A 16,556-nucleotide genomic window follows, 5' to 3' on the forward strand; every position below is an offset into this window, starting at 1 on the left:
AATAAAAAACATAAACATGCCAGGACGTCTTTAAAAAAATTAGGCACGTCTGAAAAGTGGTGTGCGCCTCCATTTGCCTTGCTACAGTCAGGGACTGGAATAAGATTTCTGACATTAGATATGCCATATCTCGTCATGAATTAGATGGGCTGTGGCATCACACCATCAGCCCCGTCCCACTCCAGCTCTGCCCAAAACTGGCGAAACGCCAAAGTTCTCAACATGTTTGTGCAAAGCTGTATTGTACTATGCTTGCCATTGCTTTGTGCCTTAAAAGGCTAAAATAATTTTTTGTGTCTTATATATCCTAGGATGAAAATGTATAGCACCGGTTGCATCCACAAGTTCGGGTAGGAGGAAAAAATCTCAAGCATTTCTTTCTAGTAAGGCCCTTTTAGAGGTATGTGTCATACTCTACATTTAAATCTGTCTACATATTTTATTAAAGTTAAGAAAATCACACACTGTAATTATGGTTTGATTAGTTCCCCAAGGATCACTATTGTGAAGCCGGTCGACCGTCATCCTTCAAGTTACCATGTACGTACATAGTGACTACAATAGGAAATGAACGTTTTTATAAGGTCAGTGTTCTTACTTTTGAATGCGAAGTAATTTGTCAAGTACAGTATGTGAGTTAATCACATCTCTATCATTACGTTCACAATTCGAAATCTCTAAATTTATGGATAATAGTTTAACTGTAATTTGTACATTAATGAATTCTGATTCCATATTTATAAGCCACTTATCTATGCCTTTCAGAGACCGTGATCACCTGTGGGGGTCTTACAATTAAAATACTACACAACCCATTGGCTTAATTGCACTGCATGTCTTTCCTCTATGCTGCGTCGGTTGCTTTTCTCTCTTTTTCTTCTAGGGTTTGTTGACTGGTGACCTGTGTTTACGCCAACGTTTACATATCTTTGGGTTTTGTCGAAGACTACTGTCATCCCTGCAGCCTCCTATTACTGCAAGGTTAGTATTTTGTCTTTCTAATTTTCTATGTAACAATAATATCACAATTATTTCCAATAAATTTTAGTTTTTTGAACATGTGGATCGGTTCTGCAAGATGTAATAAGATGTTCCAGATTGTGCTCCATATCCCTTATCATTATAAATCCTATTGGTATATGATTCAAGATGTAGACATCACCAGATGACCAGATTGTTGATATGACAAAACAAAACCATTGTTACCATTACAATAGATGTGTGAAATAACAAGATCCTCCACTTCACTACAGTATCCCTTTACAACAACCGCATTGATTTACTGTCAGGACTATTATTGTGAGCATGAAATACACAAATACATTTATATACAGTACCTTTGAAAAAGTATTTGAACCCCTTAAATTTTTCCACATTCTTTCACGTTAAATCCACAAACTTAAATGTATTTTATGAGGAGTTTATGTGATACACCACCACTAAGTAGCAAGTATTTATGAAGATTAAAGAAAATTATACCTGTTTTTTATAATTATTTTAAAAATGTCAATCTGAAATTTATGACGTGCATTTTTATTCAGCCCCCCTAAATCAATATTTTGTTGGCCCACCTTTCACTGCAATTACTGCTGCAAGTCTTTTGAGGTATATCTCTACCAGCTTTGCACATCTAAAGGCTGACATTTTTGCCCATTCTTCTTTGCAAAAAAATCTCTAGCTCCATGAAATTGAAAGAAGGTGTCAGTGAACAGCAATTTTCATGTATAACCTCAGATTTTCAATGGGATTTATTTCTTGACTTTGACTGAGCCATTTACACACATCAATATGCTTTACTCTAAACCATCCATTTAGCTCTGGCAGTATGTTTAGGGTTGTTGTACTGCCTGAAGGTGAACCTACATTTCTTTATCAAGTCTTTTACATTCTTTAATAGGTTTCCCTTCAGAATTGCTTTATATTTAGCTCCATTCATCTTTTCACCAACTCTGACCAGCTTCCCTGTTGAAGAAAAGTATCCCCACAGCATGTGTCGGGTTAGTTTTCCACCACATATAGCATTTTCCATTCAGCCCAAAAGGTTCTACTTTGGCCTCATCTGATCAGAGCACTTTCTTCCACATGCTGGCTTTGTCCCTTAAATTGTATGTGGGAGAATGTTCTCTGGTCAGATGACGTACATGCTATGTGTGGAGGAAAGCTAACACTGTCCATAACCAAAAAAACACCATCCATGTGGTGCAGCATCATAGTGTGAGGATGTTTTTCTTCAGCAATGAGAGGGAAGCTGATCAGAGGTGATTTGAAGATAGATGGAGCTAAATACAAGGCCATCTTGGAGGAAAATCTGTAAAGCCCGCTTTACACGCTGCAATGTATCTTACAATGTGTCGGCAGGGTCACGTCGTAAGTGACGCACATTCGGCATTGTAAGTACATTGCAGTATGTGACAGGTACGTGCGATTGCGATTGAACGTTAAAACATTCATCGCAAACACATCGTACCTGTCTCTAGAATTGCCCGTCAGATTGTTCATCGTACCCGTGGTAGCACACATCGCAGTGTACGACACCCCGGGAACGATGAACAGATCTTACCTGCGTCCTGCGGCTCCAGGCCCACAATGCGGAAGGAAGGAGGTGGGCGGGATGTTTACGTCCTGCTCAGCTCTGCCCCTCCACTTCTATTGGCCGGCTGCCGCGTAACGTCGGTGTGACGCCGAACGTCCCTCCCACTCCAGGAAGTGGACGTTCGCCGCCCACAGCGAGGTCGTATGGACGGGTAAGTACGTGTGACGGGGGTTACTCGTATGTGTGGCACATTCAACAAATTCAACGTGCCACATATACGATGGGGGCATTGCAAATCGCATACAAAATCGTATGCGAAATTGCAACGTGTAAAGCAGGCTTTAGAGACTGCAAAGGACTTGAGACTGGGAACTACAATGAAATGGTTCAGATTAAAGCATATACATGATTGTGAATGGCCCAGTCAAATTCCAGACCTAAATCAAATTGAGAATCTGTGACAAGACTTGATAATATCTGATCACGGACACATCCATCCAATGTCACTGAGCTTGAGATATTTATTTCAGAGACCTACCCTAAAAGACTTGCAGCACTAATTCCTGTGAAAGGTGGTACTACAAAGTGTTTATTCAGGAGCTGCATACAAATTCAAGTCCCAATGTTCAGATTTTCAAAATATTTTAAAAATATAAACCATTTAACATTTTCTTTACACTTACACAAATAGTTGCTGCTTTGTGTTAATATATCATATAAATTCCCAATAGAATGCTTTAAAGTTTGTTCATTCGATGTAAAAAAAATTGTCAGAAAGTTCACTGGGTATAAATACTTTTTCAATTCACTGTATGTATGTAGAAAACACATTATCTGCAAGATTTTTGTTAATAAACAGTAAAAGCTCTACATGAGATTTCTTTCTGTTATATTTGCATCTTTTTTCATTGTCTTCTACCCCTCTGTATATCCAGCTTCCTAGAGCTGAATGGGCAGTCCTATTCTTGCTTGGTAAGACTATATTTCCCATGGGCACACTGATTCTCTTTAGTGCTGCAAGCCCCACCCTATGCGCTCCTGTTTGCTTCTTGACAGAGACAGATAGACATAATATAGAGAAAATAAGAGATGAAAGAAAAAAATATACAATATGTGAAAATATTTAAAATTGAAGAGAAAGAAAGCAAAAGAGAGAAAAGAAAATTTAAATGAGTCAGTTCAAAAGATTAAAAAAAAATACACAAAAGGAAAGAGAGAGTGAGGAAAGGGAGGGGGGTTCACAAGGGAAAGAAAGGGGGAAAGGAGGAAAGGTAGTTGTGTAGTTGATGACATTTTTACACAATTATTAATATTAGTTAAAACATCTGATAAGGTTACTTTTGTGTGTGTGTGTGTGTATATATATATATATATATATATATATATATATATATAAATATATATATATATATATATTATATATATATATATATATATATATAATATATATATATATATTTATATTTATAGTGAGTACACCCCTCACATTTTTGTAAATATTTTATTATATCTATTCATGCACTGCGTTAACGCTGCTGCATGGAGTTCACTAGAGAATTACAGGAGCTGCTGGAGTCCTCTTTTACTCCTCCATAATGACATCAAGGAGCTGGTGGATGTTAGAGACCTTGCACTCCTCCACCTTCAGTTTGAAGATGCCCCATAGATGCTCCATAGGCTCTAAGTCTGGAGACATGCTTGGCCTGTCTGTCCAGAACCTTTTCACTCACTTTCTTTAGGCTGCTTTCACACATCCAGTTTTTCCTGTGCGGCACAATCCGGCGCTTTTCAGAAAAAACGCAACGGGTTTTTTTTGCCGCCGGTTGCGTTTTTTTTGCATAGACTTACATTAGTGCCATATTGTACCACGTGGGCTTGCGTTCTGTCTGTTTTTTTGCCGCATGCGGCAGATTTAGCCGATGCAGCGGCCAGATGGAACGTTGCCTGGCACGTTTTTTGTCCGTCAAAAAAAAAACGCATCGCGCCGCATCCGGCCGATGCGGCGCAATTTGCAATGCATGCTTTTGGACCGCGTCCTGCGGCAAAAACCGCATCCGGCCACCGCATGCGTTTTTTGCCACTGCGCATGCTCAGTAGCTTGCTGCAAGCGGCAAAAACTAGACGGACCGCATGTAAAAACCTTATGCAAAGGATACGGTTTTGCATAGGTTTTAGAGCCAGATTGGCCGGCTCTGCTAAAACCAGAGGTGTGAAAGCAGCCTTAGCAAAAAAAATTACAGCATGCACTATTCTCTTCCCCATTTAGGATGAAACTCACCTTTTTAAACCTATGGGTGTGGAAAAAAAAACCTGTATTCTATAATAAGAGATAAAAATAAAAATGTAATTCCATAGAGATCATCAGTATAGCATACAATATCTTAACCATTGGAAACTTTAATTGTTCTTGTAAATTTTAATAACTACTAATGCGTGAAAACAAATGCCTTAGAAATGAAAATACAGATGAAACGTCCTTTTTTGGATGAAAATTGAATGATGTTTGCCTATTTGTGAACCTCCTCTCCATATTACTTCCATATTTGCCCGAAAAAGCAAAGTGAATAATGCAATAAGTACCAGTCCAAGCCTCAAATCCCTGACCCTAGGGTTCCTTAATGTGTTTAAATGCTGGAAATAAAGCAGCACTTTGCAGAGATAAATTAATTCCAGCTGTCTTTATGCACCTGTTATGGGTGAATTAAGAATACTTTGTTTTACTTCTACATGACATGCAACTTTTCAGTTTTTCCACCTGTTGGTGTTATGATGCCTTTAGCATAGCGACGAATTGGGGCTCCTAAGCGGTCACTCATGCTAGGGAGCCCTATGCTATCCCTATTTTCAGGGATACTACTAACAGGGGAGAGGCCCGAGTCTCCTTCCTGGCCTGCTCCACACCAGTCCTGATCTATTTATTTAATTCCCTGTCCCATTCCCCCAGGGAGGGACGGGATAGAAGTGGGTCAAAATCACAGAAAAACAGCCAAGGGAAAAATCAAAACTCTGTCACACAGCACACACAAAGGATAAGGCAGTAAGACATTCAGTAGGAAAAATAAGAGCAGGAAGATGTACAAAACAACAGAGGTACACTCCATAACCACACCAAGCAAAAAGCACCACTAAACACAACTTTTAACAGAGAGAGTCTGGGACACCACACCGCACAGATCAATACAAAAAATAAACTATAACTGGCATGGGTAGAAGGACTCCACCAGCATAAATAAAAGGGGAGCAGATGTGATAGGTCTCCCCATAACATGTGATTAAAGGAGCATGCAGACTAGCAGAGATTAACTCTTGCTATCCTGCTTATGAATCAGCACAGAGCAGGTTGATGCCCAAGTCTGCCTGTTTTGATCCCAGACACCTGAGAAACCATCGGGCGGAGTGTCAGAATCTGCAATCTGAATAGAATCCAATGCTGCCAAGACAGTCGGTGAAGTTTGTGCAAAATTCTGTGTGTCAGTTTTATTTACTTTCATCCAAGTTCCATAATTGTAATTATTTATCCAAGATAAATATATATATACTAGAAGGTGGCCCGATTCTACGCATCGGGTATTCTAGAATTTACGTATTGTGTAGTTCATGTATGATTTTTGTTATATATATATATATATATATATATATATATATATATATATATATAGATGTTGTTGTGTGTAGTTACCAAGTGTTTGTGTAGGGCGCTGTACATGTTCTGGGTGTTGTCCGGGTGTGGCGGGGGGTGAGAGCAGTGTTGTATGTGTGTTGCGTGTGTTGCGTTGTTTGTGGAGCGCTGTGTGTCTGTAGCGTTGTGTGTGTGTTGCGCGGTTTGTGTGTGTGGTGTGTTTTGGGGGGAGGTATGTTTTGTGCAATGTGTGTGTTGTGCGGTATGTGCGTATATTTGTGTGTGCCGCGGTGTTTGTGTGTTGGGTGTTGTGTGTGTGCAGCGTTGTCTGTGTGTGTGGGTGTCTGTGTAGGGCAGTTGTTTGTGGTTCCTAGTGTGTGTGTGTGGTGTGTTGTGCAGTGCGCGCGCGTGTGTGTGTGTTGGAGGGAGGTGTGCACTTCCCATCGTGCTCCATCCCCTTGCAGTGCACTCCCCATCGTGCTCCATCCCCCATGCAGTGTACTCCCCATCGTGCTCCATCCCCTATGCTGTGCACCCCCCATCGTGTTCCATCTCCCATGCTGCGCACTCCCAAACGTGCTCCATCCGCCATGCTGCGCACTCCCAATCGTGCTCCATCCGCCATGCTGTGCACTCCCAAACGTGCTCCATCCACCATACTCCGCACTCCCCATCGTGCTCCATCCCCCATGCAGCGCACTCCCCATCGTGCTCCATCCCCTATGCTGCGCACCCCCCATCGTGCTCCATCTCCCATGCTGCGCACTCCCAAACGTGCTCCATCCGCCATGCTGCGCACTCCCAAACGTGCTCCATCCGCCATGCTGCGCACTCCCAAACGTGATCCATCCGCCATGCTGCACACTCCCAAACGTGCTCCATCCGCCATACTCCGCACTCCCCATCGTGCTGCATCTCCCATACTGCGCACTCCCAAACGTGCTCCATCCGCCATGCTGCGCACTCCCAAACGTGCTCCATCCGCAATGCTGCGCACTCCCTAACGTGGTCCATCCGCCATGCTGCGCACTCCCAAATGTGCTCCATCCACCATGCTGCGCACTCCCAAATGTGCTCCATCCGCCATGCTGCGCACTCCCAAACGTGCTCCATCCGCCATGCTGCGCACTCCCAAACGTGCTCCATCCACCATGCTGCGCACTCCCAAACGTGCTCCATCCGCCATGCTGCGCACTCCCAAACGTGCTCCATCCCCCATGCTGCGCACCCCCCATCGTGCTCCATCCCCCATGCTGCACCAGCATCAGCCTCTCTACTCGCAGCATCAGCCTCTCTGCCCGCAGCATCAGCCTCTCTCCTCCCAGCATCAGCCTCTCTACCCGCAGCATCAGCCTCTCTCCTCCCAGCATCAGCCTCTCTGTCCCCAGCATCAGCCTCTCTCATCCCAGCATCAGCCTCTCTCCTCCCAGCATCAGCCTCTCTCCTCCCAGCATCAGCCTCTCTACCCGCAGCATCAGCCTCTCTGCCCGCAGCATCAGCCTCTCTCCTCCCAGCATGAGCCTCTCTACCGCAGCATCAGCCTCTCTCCTCCCAGCATCAGCCTCTCTGTCCCAAGCATCAGCCTCTCTCATCCCAGCATCAGCCTCTCTCCTCCCAGCATCAGCCTTTTCTGTCCCCAGCATCAGCCTCTCTCCTCCCAGCATCAGCCTTTTCTGTCCCTAGCATCAGCCTCTCTCCTCCCTGCATCAGCCTCTCTCTTCCCAGCATCAGCCTCTCTCCTCCCAGCCTACCCCAGCCTCAGCCTCCCCCAGCATCAGCCTCTCTCCTCCCAGCATCAGCCTCTCTCCTCCCAGCATCAGCCTCTCTCCTCCCAGCCTACCCCAGCCTCAGCCTCCCCCAGCATCAGCCTCTCTCCTCCCAGCATCAGCCTTTTCGGTCCCCAGCATCAGCCTCTCTCCTCCCAGCCTACCCCAGCCTCAGCCTCCCCCAGCATCAGCCTCTCTTCTCTCAGCCTCCCCATCCCAGCCTTCCCCAGGATCAGCCTCTCTCCTCCCAGCCTCCTCCAGCACGCCGTGCTCCTCTGCCGACACTCACAGATCCGATCGCATACACTCACACACACACACCCACAGACACCCCCGATCGCATACACTCACACACACCCGATCGCATACACTCACACACACCCGATCGCATACACTCACGCACACACACACACATTGACGATATTGCACATACGCGCTCATACTCACAACATCCGGAGATACCACATGCTTCTGGCCATGTGATCCTCCGGCAGGTCCTGGAAGCTCACAGCACAGTAACGCCGCCGAGAAGCAAGCGATATCCCAGGATGTTGTGAGTATGTGGATGCGATGTGATGTGTGTGTGAGGTGTGTGTGAGAGTGAGTGTGATCTGATGTGTGTGTGTGTGTATGTGTGTGTGTGTGTGTGTGCTGTTATGTGTGTGCATGTGTGTATGTTACGCCGCTGCAGGACCTTGATGCACTGGTAACTATGCTACCATGGTTACCAGCGTATCTCGTCCCCCGCTCGCACGGGAGCCCACACCAGCATACGCCGGCCAGCCCCAGCAATGCCAGGGTATGTGTCAGCTGGTTTGGCGGCGTACGCTGATGTGGGCTCCCAGGGGTACAGTACTCACCTGGTAGTCGTGGCTCCGTGACCGTGTCGGTTCGGGGAATGCGTGGGGGGGCGGGGCCAGAGCTAGCGTGCATTGCGTGAGGGGGGCGGGGCGTGGCCGAGTTGCCAATGCCTGCAGGGTGCCGGGGCGAGAGGTTTTGGAGCAAGACAGACAGACAGACAGACAGATAGACAGACAGACAGACAGACAGACAGAATAAGGCAATTATATATATATATATATATAAAAAAAAAAGAAAGGGGGTGTGATTTAAACCTGTTTTTAGAATTTTTATACTTCTATACTTGGTACAAATTTTACTTTATTTTTATTCTTCTTAGGGGACATCTTGCCATTAGTTGATTACTTATACTATATGCTGCAAAACCGCAGTATTGCACTTAATTCTAAAATTAGGCCTCTCTCATTGCCAAGATTGCAGTTATGGGAGCATCTGTTAAAAGCAGATGCTGGTATAACAAAGGCAGCTTCTGTCAGATATAGTGTGGTTCAGTTTCTTGAGCCAGTTTCATAGACAGTCCAGTAACATAGGCCATAAATGTTCAGTATGTTATGTGGTCATTGTCTAGTTAAGTTATCTCTTCAAAGTACTGTTTTTTTGTACTTGAGGAAATTATTTGGAGGCGTTAGTCATCTCACTTGGTGCAGTGGAGGACAATAAACCCCTGTTCCTCCATTGGGTGGGAATCCCAGAAGAGGGACCCTCCTATCAGATATTTTTGCTAAAAATGTACTTAATTTCCATGAACAGCCACTACACATGCTGAACACCATAATCTATCTTATGAAGAATATCTCCTTAGTGTATCTCATGAGGCAGAGGTGTCTCCTTGGTCTACCTGGTAAGGACCCAGATATAAAAGTTTGAGAAACTCTGTTCTAGATGAAAGCTGTAGAATTGTAGATTATTAAACATGTTGTTCATCAATAAAATATATTTTTTAGGTATGGATTGGTATATTTTTTATGGTATGGTTGGTTAAAAGTAATAAAAGGAGGTATACTCACCTTTCAACATTCATGTAGAGTTTGCACAGGCCACTGCTGATGTCTCTGTAGGATCTCGATCCGGAAGCATTGTCTACCTCATTTGGAAGTCACAGCAAAGCTGGGGACTATAATCTATCACATTAATCATGTGACTAGAGGAGCAAATAATCTGAGAAACATCCAATGAGGCACTTTTATAGTCACGTGAACGCTGCAGCCAATTACAGGCTGCAGTAGGGCTTGGACTTCCTAACGCGGTAGACAATGCTTCCAGATCCAGCAGAGATGTGCAGAGCAGTATTGAAATAGCAAGTTAAGAATCTGCCAATATAATAACCAGTACAAGTTATTGAAAAATGTATTCTTACAGAACAGTTTCCAACTAGACAAGTTCTTTCTTTTACATTGGATCATCTAATGCCAATGACAAATGGCCTCCTGATGTGATAATCATTAGGCTGAAAAATAGCTTGTCCTATACCACTCTCCTTTATGGACCCTTTCAGCCACTTAGCAGAGCTGTAGGGGGCAGATGACAAATTTCTTTGCCTTGATTGATAGTTTGAAGGGGTGCAATTTCTCCCATTAGGTTTGTGTTGTTAAATTATTGTAGAAAGAGCCTCATCTCCAGTGAGCTTTGCGGACGACAGGTTCCCTATTTGGAAGGATGACTTAGCTGTCCGTATATGTCAAAATTGAGTGATCATTAAACGTACTGTCATGAGGAAAACTAAATACAAATATCAATACTATGAAACCACTAAGTACTAAAAGTATGAAACTGATACTATGATTTCTATGGTTATATTAAATATCAGGACACAATAAAAATATCTGCTACTTAGGATATAAAGAAAACCTGCAATAAACAACAGCAGATGACAAAATACACCTTGTTATTATTTATTTAACAAAAAGTAAGCCAAAATGCAGATTCAGTGTGTAAAAATGAAGTACATCCCATGAATGAGCTTGTAAAAGTAATGATTTTCTGTGTGATTTCATGATTTTGGCTCACTTTTCTTTACAATGTTGCTTAACCACATTGCGTCAGTTCAGTGGCTTTTCACGTCCTAATGGATGTGTCAGTTCTCCATGCAACCGTGAAAAGGCAATGATTATACACCCCGGGATCATGATCCTGGAGCTACCAATGTCCAACAGCATAGCAGCAATATAGCAGAGGGAGACTTGAACTCTGACAGTGTTTTGTAGCAGTAAATTAAATTTTAACATGCCGAAGTCAATAAAATCCACTGCATGTAAGTATTGTGAGTATGGGACTTTGCTCCCTCTGTCATCCCATTGGTTCCCCACAGCTCGATGGGAGACTAGTCTTTAGAGGGTGCAGGCCATGGCAGCACATTTAGGCCACACAGACTTTTTACAGTAGCACATGTAACATGCGGCTTGGTGTTGTCATGTTAAAAAACATCTCTTTGGACACTTTGTAGAAATGGCCACACCACTAGTTTCATGATGGATCCATTCTGTAGTGAAAGTGAACTTAGACGCCATAGTCAAGTCCAAGGCTATGTGCCCACGGGCGCTCGTACCTGCGAATGTATGTGTAAATACCACAATCCATACAAAGTCCCACAATGATCCTCAGCCCTGCTACCTCCGGAGCCTGGAGAAAGGGGAAACATGTCTGCTCTCGGCAGGCTCTGGGAAACACGGACAGCAGTGGGGTGAGCCCAGGTATGACCTTTGCTGAAATGAATGATGTCACCAGCCAACGGGGAACCCAGCTGTGAGCAAGTGACATCACTCAGTTCACTGGTGGTCACATCCGGGAAAAGTCCATCTGCATAACATTCTTCCATAACTTCATATAAATGACATCCTAAGCCTTTTATTCACAATGCAGCCTACTTAACACTCTGCTACCTCTGTTAAAACTTAAGTATTAATCTAAAGCTTATCTAATACACCTCACTACACATTTACATTGCAGGGGGGCTCTGCCTTCCTCCTACAGAAGCTTCTGTATTGATGTAAAGGCCGGCAGAGAGAAGTAATGGCTCCTGCAGTTATAGCAAAAAAATATTCTTCCTTCATTTCAAACTATAAGTGAGACTGGAGTTTTAACCAAGTGCCGACATTTTACTAATCAGCTAACGATCATTTGCTTGTCAGCTTTAAATTGCGCCAGATCACATGTTTAATGGTAATTTCCAAAGTGTCAGTTCATCATGAAGAAAAGCTAAATATAAACCTGCAGTCATATGTCACACCTTCTTTGTGTCAAGGAAATGAACCAAAGGTACGATAATCTGCAGAACCAATTATTTTTTTTTTCTGTCTGAATGTCAACAAGCACTAATCAATATCATCCTTTAAGCCTTGAAGACCCAAGTGTATACAATTTGTGACAATGATCTGCCACCTACTTTGCCAATCAGCATGAATTTAAGATGTGTTTTGAGGCCAGATGTAATTAGGAGGCAGCAGAATTGAATTACTGGTACATAACATTGCAGGCACAACTGAACGGCATTTGATGATGTATTTATTTCAATTCTTTTCAGATAAGTGCTTTGTCTGTGGAGTGCTATTTCCCCAAAAATCAATGTGTTCCAGCATGCAGGGAAGACGCCATGATCCGTTACTCGTACAGTACACCTCAACAATGTGATCGCCTCTGCTGAGTGATATTTTATTATAAGGACCTGCACAGATGGTTTCTGTACATGATTGAAAACTGGAATGCCAATTTCAGCTCAAGAAAAGGAAATGAAGAATACAAAATTAAATTGTTACATTATGTAGGCTGCTGAATACGTTTGATGTATGCTGGGAAATGAGGGGGTATAATGCAGTATATATGGAAATTTAGTCTTTGAGTGTTTATGTGCTGTAGTAGGGTTGTATGCTACTTTACTCAGGAAAATCCATATTGAAACTTGTATGGATAAGATGCTTTCAAAGAAACCATGTAATCATATGCATATCTCTACCAGAGGATTGACCTGGGCCTAATTCATGTTCTATATCAGCCCCTATCAACTATATCACTCAGTTTAAGACTATTGTTCTCTCTGGAAAAGGTCCGGAGCAGGTACCTGATATATTTAATTCTCTGATCACATCCAATTTGACTGCTATATATACATATACATGTGTCTATATATACATAATGTATATATATATATATATATGTATATATATATATATATATATATATATATATATATACAGTATGTATATATATACACATATATATGTATATATATGTGTATATATATATAAAATCAATTTGCAACATGGACCTAGAACCTGGAGATCAGACGACTTCAGAATTAAACATATGTTATGTGGCATGATAAAGGTTTAAAACCCCTTTATTTTCCCATGCTTTCAGCGCTGAAGTCCATTTGTAGTCGGTGAGCTATTGATAAGTCAGAAATCATTATTAGTGATGAGCGAGCACTACCATGCTTGGGTGCTTGGTACTTCTAACAAGCAGTTGATGCTTGGATGGGCGCGATTCGAGTACCCAAGTTTAATGGATGTCAATGGGGGATTCGAGCATTTTTTCCGAAAGATTTCCAAGGAAAATTTTCGAGTCTCCCATTGACTCCCATTATACTTGGGTAATCGAATCATGCCCATCCGAGCATCATCTGCTCTTAATGAGTACCAAGCACTTGAGCATGGTAGTGCTCACTCATCACCAATCATTATCCCATGTAGTATTCTATATAACTTTTAGTGTTCTAAAAAGCTGGAATAGAAAAGTTAATGGCTGTTTACAAATAATTGAAATTTGATCAAAAGTAGGGTATCCTTGAACATTTTCCATTTAGTAGTACATACCAGGCATTCTTTCTTTATTATTCCTTTATTAACATTTCTCACAATGTGCTCCAAAGCAATCCTGTGTTGCATTCAGTCTCTTCCTAACCTTGAAACACAATATATTTATCTTGCATATTTCCCTTTTATTTTACAAGGTGCTTTGTGACTTTTCAAACCTTTGTGTGTTTCCAAATGATCTGCAGATGTTTTGTTTGAGCAGATTATCTTGGAAAATGCAGTTTTCTTTATGGGAATAATTAGCAAGTAGAAATCAGAATGCATATTCCTTTCCGAATTAAGCTTTCACACTCCTTTGATGCTTAAAGACAATTAAGCTAATTACCTCTCCAATGTCATCTGCTCTTATGTGATTGTTTATTTTTTATTATGCTTGAATTAGTAGATTACTCATCTGCTGCGTACAATAAAGTAGTTAGCTGTACTTAGCTTCCTGTGAGGTTGATGGAGATGGTTCATCCATCGTGATTATTAAAGGAAGGTCCTTGGCCATTGTATGTTAATGCCATAGCACTTTGAACGATATCAAAGAACATCTAATGGAGATTTCAGGGAAGGCATAATTAGAGTGACTGGATGTAGCTTATTAGTACATGGCTTTAATGTTACATTTATATGAAGAGCTTTAATATTGTGTAAGGGGGAGAGCGTAGACTGGAAATTAGACGTTTCTATTCCCTATGAGCTTCTGCTTTCTAATGCTTTCTAATCTCATTTCTTGCCAGTATAGTCTAGTTGAAGGATAAAGTTGGAGATCTATCCATTTCTTCTGTTTATTACCTAGTAATGTATGTTGGAAATGCATTTACTAGCAAATCAATTTACTCATATAGTAATTATATATATATATATATATATATATATATATATATATATATATATATATATATATATATATATATATAAAAAAAGAACAGTGATTGAAATTGTAGGTAGAAACCAGTCTATGACATACGGAATTTTGTTGGCTGCCAAAAGAGTGTTATTGCAGAATATTGACACATGGCAATATAATTGTATTTTTATGCAATAATAATAACTTGGCGTCTATTCCTTAAGGTGGCTATAAAAGGCAATGCATTCTCAATAGGTTGTGCTTCCAATGACCTACTCGTCTCTTCTCTGCTGACGTTAATTATCCTGTAGTACCTGAAGGTTATAACAAAATTGTCAATGATCATGCTGTGAATATGGCAATTACAGGTCAGAGCATAATATGCTGTCATTTAGGGCACTGTTCTTTTGCACTTTCAGCCCTCTATCTTGTGGGTGTATGAATGTGCTGTAAAAAAAATGACAATTTCAAGGCAGTATTAGAGAAAAGAAGCCATTACCTCAGGGTTTTGCTCTTGAGCACTTTAGACTCTTCAATGTACGAGGAATGTCATTAGGAGATATACAAGTTCCTCACCACTATAATCTCTGCAATGATAAGTATGGTGAATTACACATTTTGAAATAATTGCCACTTATGGCTTTGGTAATCTATTCAGTAGTACGACTCATTACCTCAGGATATATTGTGTTTGAATTTCAAATTGAAAGTTATTTTTAAACAGTTAGAAATGGATGTAGACGTGAAACTGAAAAACTGAAATCAAGGTTGTGGAAATGTGATGAGATGATAGAGATACATGTGCAGAATATAGGTTACTACCAGCGTGATTGGAAGCTAATATGCTTAGAAGACCTTGAGATGATATGACATCCTATTCACATACTACATGGTTCATTGCTCCAATTAACATCTCCCATTCCATTTACACCACACTTATTGGAATTGATGGTCATGTAGTGACCGAACTCTAAGACCAGCCATTGTGAGTGTATTCTCTTGCATGTTCCTTCCTCCTTGTCGAAAACTCTTTTTACTTGAAGTGATCTAAGTATGGTTTTGCCCTCATAAGAAAGATACAAATGATTAAGGCCAAATCAATGATACTCTTGTCCGTGTTGTAGTCATTGAGTCTAAGAATGGCATAGTGATATAAAAACAGATCATCAGTTAGGAAAATACAAACAAAACGTGACATACATGAATATACGACTGCTCTTTTTTTATATCATGGTGGTTCTTCAAAACTTCTTCTAATAGGACATGTGAATGTGAACTCTTAATGTGTTCTTCATATTTTCATGTTACGAGCATTTATGATGTATAGGGAATGGCAGGCCTTTAAGGAAACTACATCAAGAATAATGTTTGATAATTCCTTATGAGACATGATTAAAGGTTCCAGAGATTGACGTAATGACTGTTAAAAATTTTATGTCAATCAAATGACTTTAATGTCTGTTGTTACCAGTCTATGTGTGCATCCCAGTCGTATTATTGGTGACCAACTGCATGTGTATTAACATACTAACAACTGCAGACACACAGTAAATGCAATAACTGAGTCTACAGCTTTGGTTAAAACTAACACCACTTAATATTAACTAACCAAACTAACCAGGAACTAAAGCATGCTATACTAACCTCACTTTCTACTAACCATGCAGAGACACAGCAAACTGTTCCAGTTACTGACTCTGCCCGTTTTTCTCTTTTTACTACTAACTTGTAAATAGCAAACTCACTAACATGAACTGCCTGTCCTGTCTTCTCAATTGTCTGGTGATGTGATACAACTGAGTGTGAGAACTCAGAGGAAATGATCTGGAGTCTGCAATGCTCATTTACTAACGTTTTCTACTACTAACAACACTAACAGTATTAAACACACTAACGTACTGAAACAGTTCTGTGCTACTCACACTGGTAATTGAACAAGGTTTCAGTTTACTGAGCGTCCAAAAGAAAAGTGCGATGCTTAAAGAGAAACTGTCACCAGGATAGGTTTCTTTAAGATTAAGGCACTTGAAAGATGCCGAATCAAAGCTGAACCAGTATGTGCAATTACACCCACTACAGGGCTCAACAAGTTCCAAATAAGAAGTGAGCTCCACCCACTGGACTCCTAAGAAGT

At 41.4% G+C, this 16,556-nt stretch overlaps 1 long non-coding RNA gene across 2 annotated transcripts in view; it reads left to right on the plus strand.

Annotated features, from left to right (window-relative positions):
- Positions 1-13,243, plus strand: part of LOC142248775 (uncharacterized) — an 86,291-nt gene extending 73,048 nt beyond the window's left edge. For both annotated transcript variants that reach the window (XR_012724941.1, XR_012724943.1), the window contains exons 5-7: positions 312-400; positions 486-981; positions 12,300-13,243. This is a non-coding gene — a long non-coding RNA (uncharacterized LOC142248775). The remainder of the gene's footprint in view (positions 1-311; positions 401-485; positions 982-12,299) is intronic.
- Positions 13,244-16,556: the final 3,313 nt, after the last annotated feature.

The sequence above is a fragment of the Anomaloglossus baeobatrachus genome, chromosome 1 (assembly GCF_048569485.1).
Source record: "Anomaloglossus baeobatrachus isolate aAnoBae1 chromosome 1, aAnoBae1.hap1, whole genome shotgun sequence".
NCBI classification, from domain to species: Eukaryota; Metazoa; Chordata; class Amphibia; order Anura; family Aromobatidae; genus Anomaloglossus; species Anomaloglossus baeobatrachus.